General features: G+C 39.1%; 1 long non-coding RNA gene across 7 annotated transcripts in view; it reads left to right on the top strand.

Annotated features, from left to right (window-relative positions):
* Positions 1 to 8,700, top strand: part of LOC112488315 (uncharacterized) — a 38,976-nt gene that overhangs the window by 4,810 nt on the left and 25,466 nt on the right. For 6 of the 7 annotated variants that reach the window (XR_003052238.1, XR_003052237.1, XR_003052234.1 and 3 more), the window contains exons 1-3: positions 28 to 282; positions 1,448 to 1,543; positions 3,894 to 3,963. This is a non-coding gene — a long non-coding RNA (uncharacterized LOC112488315). Of the gene's footprint in view, positions 1 to 27; positions 283 to 1,447; positions 1,544 to 3,893; positions 3,964 to 8,700 lie in introns of those variants that run through there. The other variant, XR_003052235.1, reaches the window with a different exon arrangement.

The following is an 8,700-nucleotide window of genomic DNA, read 5'->3' as shown; positions in this document are numbered from 1 at the left end:
AAAAAAATCAAATGACCGGAAGAACAAGCTGCGTTAAGTTAAAGATAATTACGTGCGCGCGCATTCCCCACAATGTGAACGTTAATGTCAGAGAACGTCGTCGTTTCGTGGTTCTGTCCAACAAAAACCTGGTCTAGGATTACGAAACAAAGAGCTCCCGTCTCCACATCATGTTTTAATGTATCGAGTGCAAACGAGGCAGTAACTTTATGCGATATAAACCGTGTCTGCCTCGGCCGACAGAGCCAAACGTCCACGTCAAACCTGCGGAGTCAGGCGGCGGTAAGTCGAGTTTCGGTGCTTCTGTAATGTTTATTATTTGGTTGTGACTTTCCTCCGTTAGGTTTAAGGTTTTAATGTTTGGTTGTAACTACAGTTGGCTCTAATGAAATCACCTTCAGTCCTGTATCATAGACTGGACATAGACCAAATAGACCAGCGGTTTGCAGTAGGTGAGGGCCCCTCCTCTGGGTGGCGCCAAAGAGACACAGCGAAGATGTCAAAATAAAACGTTTGAGAATTTGCACTAAATGTGACGTTAAAATGATAAAAGGATGTTATGACGGTAATAAAGATGGAGAGAGGCACCTGTTGTATGTAGTAGCACTCGGGGGGGGGGGGGGTCACTTCTATTGATGTTAATATAACAGGCTAACTGTGTGTTATTTGTTGTTGTGTTTTTCAGCACTAATTATTTTTGTCATTTGTTTGTTATTTGACACCTTGACACAGACGAGTTTTTCATTCCAGTAGATACAGTACTTGTTGATCAAGTACAACATATCTTTTTTTTTACAAAACCTCTCATTTTGTAAAAACATTGTTAATTAGTTGATTCCCTTAAAAGCTCAAGATGTTGTGCCCCCTCTGCACCCCCTCCGTGGACCTCGTAGGGGTTGCCTACCCCCTGTTAATAACAGGTCTAAACATTTTTTTTCACAGCATCCTCCGTATGTTTTGTGTCTGGAATAGTTAAGAAAATTCACTGAGAGGAAGGAGTGAAGAAAAGGAAAGACTTAACAGACAGAACACAGGAGAGTGTACGAGTTTGAAACAAATCTCTGCTCACGTTGATTTCCCCTGTGTGGCTGTGGACGCAGAAGAAAAAAGAACATCATATACACACACACACACACACACACACACACTGTATATCATCTAAGTGGAGACCTCACTCTAAGTCCTTCTCCTACCTCAGTGTCTCCTTCACTTGGTTTTTTTTTTACCCATTTTTACAATAAAATGATTTCTTAATCATTATTTTATATTATCAATATATTTGTTTATATCTTTTTGTTTACATATGTATATATGTACACGCAGTATTTACATATATATGGTGATATGATTTTCCCAAAACAGTGCCTGTTTTGGGAAATAAATAAATAATTATTGACACACTTTGAATTAGAGGCTCTAACAGCATCCTCCATACTTTTTCTTACAGTACATTCAAAGACCCTGTCAGCAGCAGCAGCATCAGCAGCGGGTGGATCTCTCCTCTCTGAAAATGAGATACAGCAGGATGATTTTTGACAGCCAGGTAGGCTGGAATGCCAAAGATGACGGTTGAGAAATTGTTTGACAGTCGTGCTTTTGTAAATGATATATATTGCAAATTCTGCCTGGGCCCAGAGGGAACACTGTGTTAACATCATTCCTGGCCTCAAATCACTGCGCTCTCTTGTGTCTCACTATTCATGGGTGGGGAAAAAGAAAAAAAAATCTGTGTGACAAAGAACCATCCTTCTTGTATGACTCAGAATTGAGTCATAAATTCCAGCTATTGATTTTTTTTTTCTTCATGTTCACCTGCCCAGCTCTGTTACTGTATTTCTAATCACAAAGGCTTCAAACAACACAGTGGTTGAAGTGAAGCGCGACCTCAGCAGCGCTGCTACAGTACAGTATTCACCTTTGTTGACCTTTGATGTTCACTGTATTATCTTTGAGACCCATATTTTGCTGTTTGAAGTAGTCTGTTCATTTAGAAATTAAAGTATTTTTTTAATACAGGTAAGGGTGAAATATTGGTGTCAAAACCATGGCCCCAGGGCCAAATTCAGCCAATTTATCTTCCTCTCCTTCTGCGTTTACCTCCTTCAGTTTGTCTTCCTTCTTCCCAGTGAGTTCTGGCTCAATATAAAAATCTGAAATTGTCAAACGACCGAAAGTGAAACAAGGTCTTTATTGTTTATTTTTATGGTTTTATTTTTATCCCTCCAGCCATTCTTTGGAACCTGCAGCTAATCCTGGCACACTGGGGTTCTAAAAAATATAATTGTAAAGTGATTATTTTAATAATGTTGAAGACGTCAGATCCTTCTGTCAGTTTCAGGCACAGAAAGATTTAAGAATAATTCTTACAGGACTCTCAGAGTGATGAAAAAGACGAGGAAATGTGCCGACATTTTCAGCCTGAATAAATCTCTTAATCATTACTGGGGAAAATAAACTGTCAGTACTTCAAAAAGTTGTTTTTTTTAACTGAAGTCAGGTACTAGATACTGGAGAAGTGGTTCCCAAAGTGGGGGGCTGGCTCCTCTTGAGGGACACAGAGTAATTTTAAAGGACCCACAAATTTTCATCATTTATTCACAGTGATTTGTGTTCACTTTTCCTTTTTCATTTTTTTTTTGTTTGTTTGTTTTTAGAAAATAGTGTTTTAAATAAAGTTCAGTTGTTTTCTGTTCCGCTCGTTGTGGTTTCAGGAGGACATCGCCGTGCATCACTTTACAAAAGCTCCGCTGCGTGGACTTGGAGGGCAGAGAAAAACAGAATCACTCAGCTGACCATGAACAGCTGGAGAGCTCATATTTTTGTACAGCAAGATTAGGCAAACACCCAAGACTGCAGCCCTTGGACACTTCCTGTCCATCCTTTCAATCCTCGCTCTTTTTCCTTCAGAGAATTCCTTTTTTGTAGAATTTGGAGAAATATCTCTGGCATCTGGGCCTTTGCCTCGTCCAGAATTCTTCTTTAGTCCTTTAAAATCTATCATTTTGGTAACAAATCATTCAACACTTCAATATTTTCAATTTTTCTTTTAATGTTTTTCTATTCATGTTTGTTTAAAAAGATTAATGATATATATTTTTAATCAATCAGTGAAAACTTCTCAAAGATAAGACTAAAAACAAAGTCACTGTAATAGTAATTTAATCATTAGTTTTATTGACTTTACTGAGGAAGAAATTTGACAAATAATATTTTTGTGTTATTCTGTCAATACACAGAGTTATACAGAAGAATATTTTGGTAGAACAATAACAACACAGGAAAAGTTTTTTTTTTTTTTTTTCTGTCACACTGATGCTGATAAAACTATATTTAACTCCATGCATGGAAAATAACATTTTCTCAGTACTTTTTGACTCTTTTTTTTTTTAAGACATCATTTGTCAGTTGAACATCCCATCAACATCCTGGCAGGAAGGCTGACCAGAGAGGCCACTGAAGTTCACCAAACTCATTGTCATATTCATGAAAATTGCGTTGGATGACTTTCTGCCTGTGACTCTGTGCATCAATATGCTGGGAGTTTATGAGATAATGTCCTCCTCAGTGGTGGGCAGAGCTGTGGGCTGAAGTGGCTGCAATTTAGTCATTTTGTTAACAGAGAGGATGACATCTCCCTCACTGACTATTGGCCTTTTCATTACCTTCACAGTAACAGGGTTCAAATCCATATGTGGTGTCAGTATCAAGACGCAGCTGCAGTGACAGGAAGTGCAGTACACACCGTGTCGTTGTTGTTTTTATAGAATCTTGTACTTGCGCTTCTTAATGGATGAAAAGATTGAAGCTTTAAGTGAAAAAGAGAGTTAACACGATAACATTTTTTTTAAAATTATTATCCATCCATTCATCATCTACTTCTTATTCCGTTGCAGGATTACAGTGGAGGCTTCAGCCGACCCCAGTCATCTACAGTGGACAGTTTGACAGACAAATACAGTATATGTGAGTACTTTCATTTGTGTACTTAGTCATCCAGTTACTTCTTGTGTTTGGATACCTTATGATGTAACATGTGAAACTGCAGTGAGGCCCCGAGCACACCAACGTTTCTTCATCAACGAAATGAAGCCAAATAGAAACAGAAGATTGTCTCGTTAACATTTAAATGGCCACCAATTTTATTTACTCACGTTTTTGTTTAGGTACTAGTATTTGAACACAATATCCTGATAGTCAAATACAAAATTTAAGGACAAAGTTCAACATAAATTAAGGTATTTTTTTTTAAAATAAGAAGTTCTTCTGAAAACTTTATTTCTGCACTGCTGCAAGGTTTTGGAACTTTTTGCCAGTTTCAACCCACAGGGTTCATGCTTGGAGACTGTGCTGATCTTTCATGAACTGAGAAAAAAAAAGAAAAAAAACCCAAACGCTTGGCTGTTCTGTTTGTATCTTTCCTTCTAATGTTTTGGGTGATTATTTGCTGCTGAGCCCCCGATCAGCCCGCCTGTCTCTTCTTTGTTTTGGTTTTGTTTCTTGTCTTGGACTCACCAGCAGCAGAGCGTTGTCCTAATGATACATCAGAGAGTGAAGGAGCACGGTTTGAAAACCGTCTTTGGACAGGCGAAGGGTTTGAAAGGAATAATGAAAGAGATGGAGCATCAGCAGGACCTGGCCTTTTCCACTGCAGACACTCTGACACGTCAACACTGAGTTTTTGGCTGTTACATTAGTGGCTCAGCACGCAGCAGATCTGAGGCCTTTAAGTAAAGCTGCCTGTGGCTCAGTTATTACGACTGAATTAGAATTACTCCAAATCCATCAGCTGGACATCTTTACACGCTCGTGACACTTAACGCTTTGGCTTACAGATGGAAAAATAGAATTAAATTGTTTGCAAGGCTCATTAACTAACTTATATTTAAATGGCCACCGGTTTTAATTTGACTGCGTTCAGTTATTTCATTACTTGAGTCGCGCTCCTCTCCAGTGAGTTGTTGTCGCTGGGACTGGTCCAAATCTGCAATCTCTCTGATGACCAGCACTTTTATGAACACTTTGCAGTTTGCTGTACACATCCATTGATCTCTCTCTGTGTTTTCTAAGGAAACATGCCCAGCTGCAAACTCAGCATCTTTCTTTGTCAGGTATTCAATTGCGTCCGCTCTCGTCGCTCTGCCGTCCCTCAGCTCTACCTCTTACTTTTCTGTTTTGTTTTTTGTTTTGCAGTATAAGCTGTGACTCCATTCACTGTGGCTTTCACTGTGGGTGTGTGTGGGTGTGTGTGTGGGTGTGTGTGTGGGTCCTAATGCAGAAAGTGAACACCTGTTGTTCTGCTGCCAGGCTTATTGACGTGAGCTCCATCGTGATGTGAATTGACTTTGAGCTACTTCTGAATATTCTGATCTTCTGACGGAGAAATACACTTTGTCGACCTTGTCCAGGATTTTTGTATTTTAATGTGAGTCAATGTGGTGGAACTTGGAAAGACGGATATTTTGTGAGGTCGTACACAAAACTTGAACTGTAAAGTAGTGACCCCGTGGTCCAGGACCTGCTTTGGCTTCTGACCTCATTTTGACATTGATAAATGTTTGTCAACTGCAGCTCTTAACAGTGATGGCAGCTGTCAATCAAGATGCGTCGGCTCAGATATTTTTATATGTTGCAGTGAACTCCATTTATATTCATGAAAGAGAAAGAATACAGTTGTTTAAGATTTGTATAAGTTTAAATTTCAGGTGGCCCCATATGGGGTCCTGACCCCAGGGTTGAAAAACACCGTTGCAGCCTGTACCTGTGCTTTCAAAGAATTTATATATTTGCACTTCAAATATTTGAAATTGTACATTAGAAACAAGAAAAAGGTTGAGTGAGTTTATTCTCGCTCTGCAGTTTGACTTAAATCTTGTTGTTGTTTTTCCTACAGTGACACCTAGCTGTGAACACTTAGTATTAACTCTATAAATATTAGACCTGGCTTTGTTATTATAAAACAGTTGTTATGACCATGACCTCTGGGACCACCCTCACCTTCTACCCCCCCGACCCCTCATCCTTCCACTCCATGTTAATCAGTCACATTGTTCACTCTAAGCTCTTCACTGACATCAGTCTGTAATCTCAGTCTGTAATCTCCAACAATTGTTTCATCATCTGGTCTATTGTTTTACCCAGAGCAGAAAAACAGTTGAATTTATTATAAAGATAAAAAAAAGATTTTTAAATGACATTTAATGGACAGACAGTACAAAGAGCTCGTGCTTTTTCTCCTCTGACTCTTTAGAGAAAAAGAACAGTATTATAATAGGTATGACCTTTGGTTGAGTCGATCAAAGGAATTTCAGATAATTCTTTAACTGCGTTACTGACGTTCACCAATTACAGACCTTCCACTTGTAGATTCAGCACCTGCTGTTCTGACAGTAACACCACACACTCCTCACAACCTGTGACGCGCTGCAGGACAAGGCAACTGTCAACCTCCATCATTACAGCCATCATCACTACAGACACAGGGCTCCTCGTTAGAGACACGACGAGGCATCAAGGACGCAGCGGTGTGATGGCAGGGTCGGCTGAGAACAGTACGACTCTTCCTATATGTAACGAAAGATCACCGACGCAGAGACTGCACTCAGTCGAGTCGAGTGGAGATATTTTGGTGCCTTAGATAATGTTTTAACCCCATGTAATTTACACGTACTGCTGGAAAGAGTTCTGGTTTTACCAAAGCATCTCTGATTTTAAAGTACCATCTCAACTCCCAGCATGCATCAGTAGTTTATACTTCAGGTCAGAGCAGCCTGACAGTCACTAAATGATATTGTGGAGAACTTCAACAAAATTCAACACATAAAATTAAATTTTTTTCTTCTAAGAATTCAGATATTTTTACCTATGCTAATATACCTTTGAAATTAAACATCAAGTCAGTGATTAAATGTTATATTACAGTATAGTACTTTATACTATATATAGCATTACAGTAATATTGTTAAAAAAAAAAATCTCTCTTTAGCATTACAGTAATATTGTTAAAAAAATAAAAAATCTCTCTCTTTAACGACTGTTCATATTAGTTCATATTAGTCCCAGACTAGAGTCAGTCTGAACTATGAATCGAGAACAAAGATCCTCAGGTTTACAGGAAAACATCGCGGACGTGACTCCGTCGTCTTGCAACGTACAAATAGTTTCCATTAAGTACCAGCTTATCTCTCTTTTTCCACTCTCTTGTCACACTGAAGTTCATTAACGTAGCTCGACGTCAGAGGTTAAAGGTGCGTGAATTCAACAGCAGTGTTTGTTTTGACAGGGTGACTTTTCATCCAAGTGCAAACCGCACACCGCGGCGCCAGGCCAGGCAGACGCTGCAAAGTTGCAATTATACATAATTGCCCCGTTTTCCTTGAGGCGCGGTAATCACTTTGAATAAAAGAGGGTCACGGGTTTGTGGCCTTTCATACTGCTAACTGCCCCCAAGTGAGAACAATTTAAAGTAGTGTAAAGGGGGTAAAATTAATCACCAGTGGAGCGCCCTTAGAGGGTAAACGGTTAAAGTTATTTTCCTGAAGTTTCACGCCGGCTGTCTAAGCAGGCCCAATTCAATTTGATGTTTCTCTGTGGGAAGTGCAGGATTATTCCAGGCAGCTACAGTCACAACAACAGTGAGTGGGAACCTTATCACACACGGACCAGAATAATACAACGTAAGGTGAAGCCCGTCAAATAATACTGTTAGTAACGAAGGTGTTGTCTGAGGAGTTGCCCTGTGGAGGCAGTGAAGACAACAGGAACCTGTGTCATACTGAAGTAGTATTAAAGCGTCAAACTCATTTGGGTTCAGGGGCCGCGTGCAACATAATTAGATGTCGAGTATAAATAACAATAACAATGTTCTTCATCTTTGTTTTTTATGTAAAGAAGTTTACATAACATTTCCTGAACCTTAAGTGTTCAGGAAATGAGGTTTTTTTTCTTCATTTTCAAAATTCATCAAGTGGGCCGGATTTAAACCCAACAGGGCGCGTTTTGACCCGCGGGCCTCATGTTTGGCAGCCCTGTATTAAAGTAAATGATCATTTTAAAAGAACTCATAAAGTGAGAGCGTTAGCAGCAGTGTTTAGGATAGTGGAGAATGATTTATTTTATTTTGGAGCATTTTATGTTCATTAGCACAAATACACACACAGACACACACACACACACACTCCGGTCTCGGCCCAACCCTGGGAGGTGCTGCATTGGCAAGATTTTTGAGAACGGAGTGGAAGCCTTTTTTTTTTTTTTTTTTTTTCTGTGCACTGTGGCCTCTGTGCTGAGTCTGACCAGTGAATGTCCAGAGGCTGAAGCTCAAACTGACAAAAAGAAAATGTGTGCAGACGCCAAGGTGTCTGTGAATAAGTACAGTTACATAATGAAATCCATATATGTATTTCTCACAGAGCTATTGTTTAACTTCCAACTGTTGGAACTGTTTGTGTCGTTGTTTCCTGGTGACGTAGCTGTGAACAGGAAACTGTTGGTTTTTGATCAAATATGATGGAAACTGAAAGAAGACACCGTCTTCAAGTATGTTTGTATATATTTACACATACATGTGTTTGTATTTATATATATTTACATACTTTATAATTCTATATTTACATATATATGAATACATATATGTCTATATACATATAGCTCTTGAAAGAAGTATATATTGTTCTCATATATATGTATAAGTATATGTACATA

The sequence above is a fragment of the Cynoglossus semilaevis genome, chromosome 16 (assembly GCF_000523025.1).
Source record: "Cynoglossus semilaevis isolate Cse_v1.0 chromosome 16, Cse_v1.0, whole genome shotgun sequence".
Lineage (NCBI taxonomy): Eukaryota > Metazoa > Chordata > Actinopteri > Pleuronectiformes > Cynoglossidae > Cynoglossus > Cynoglossus semilaevis.
This window is presented reverse-complemented; position numbering and strand designations above follow the sequence as displayed.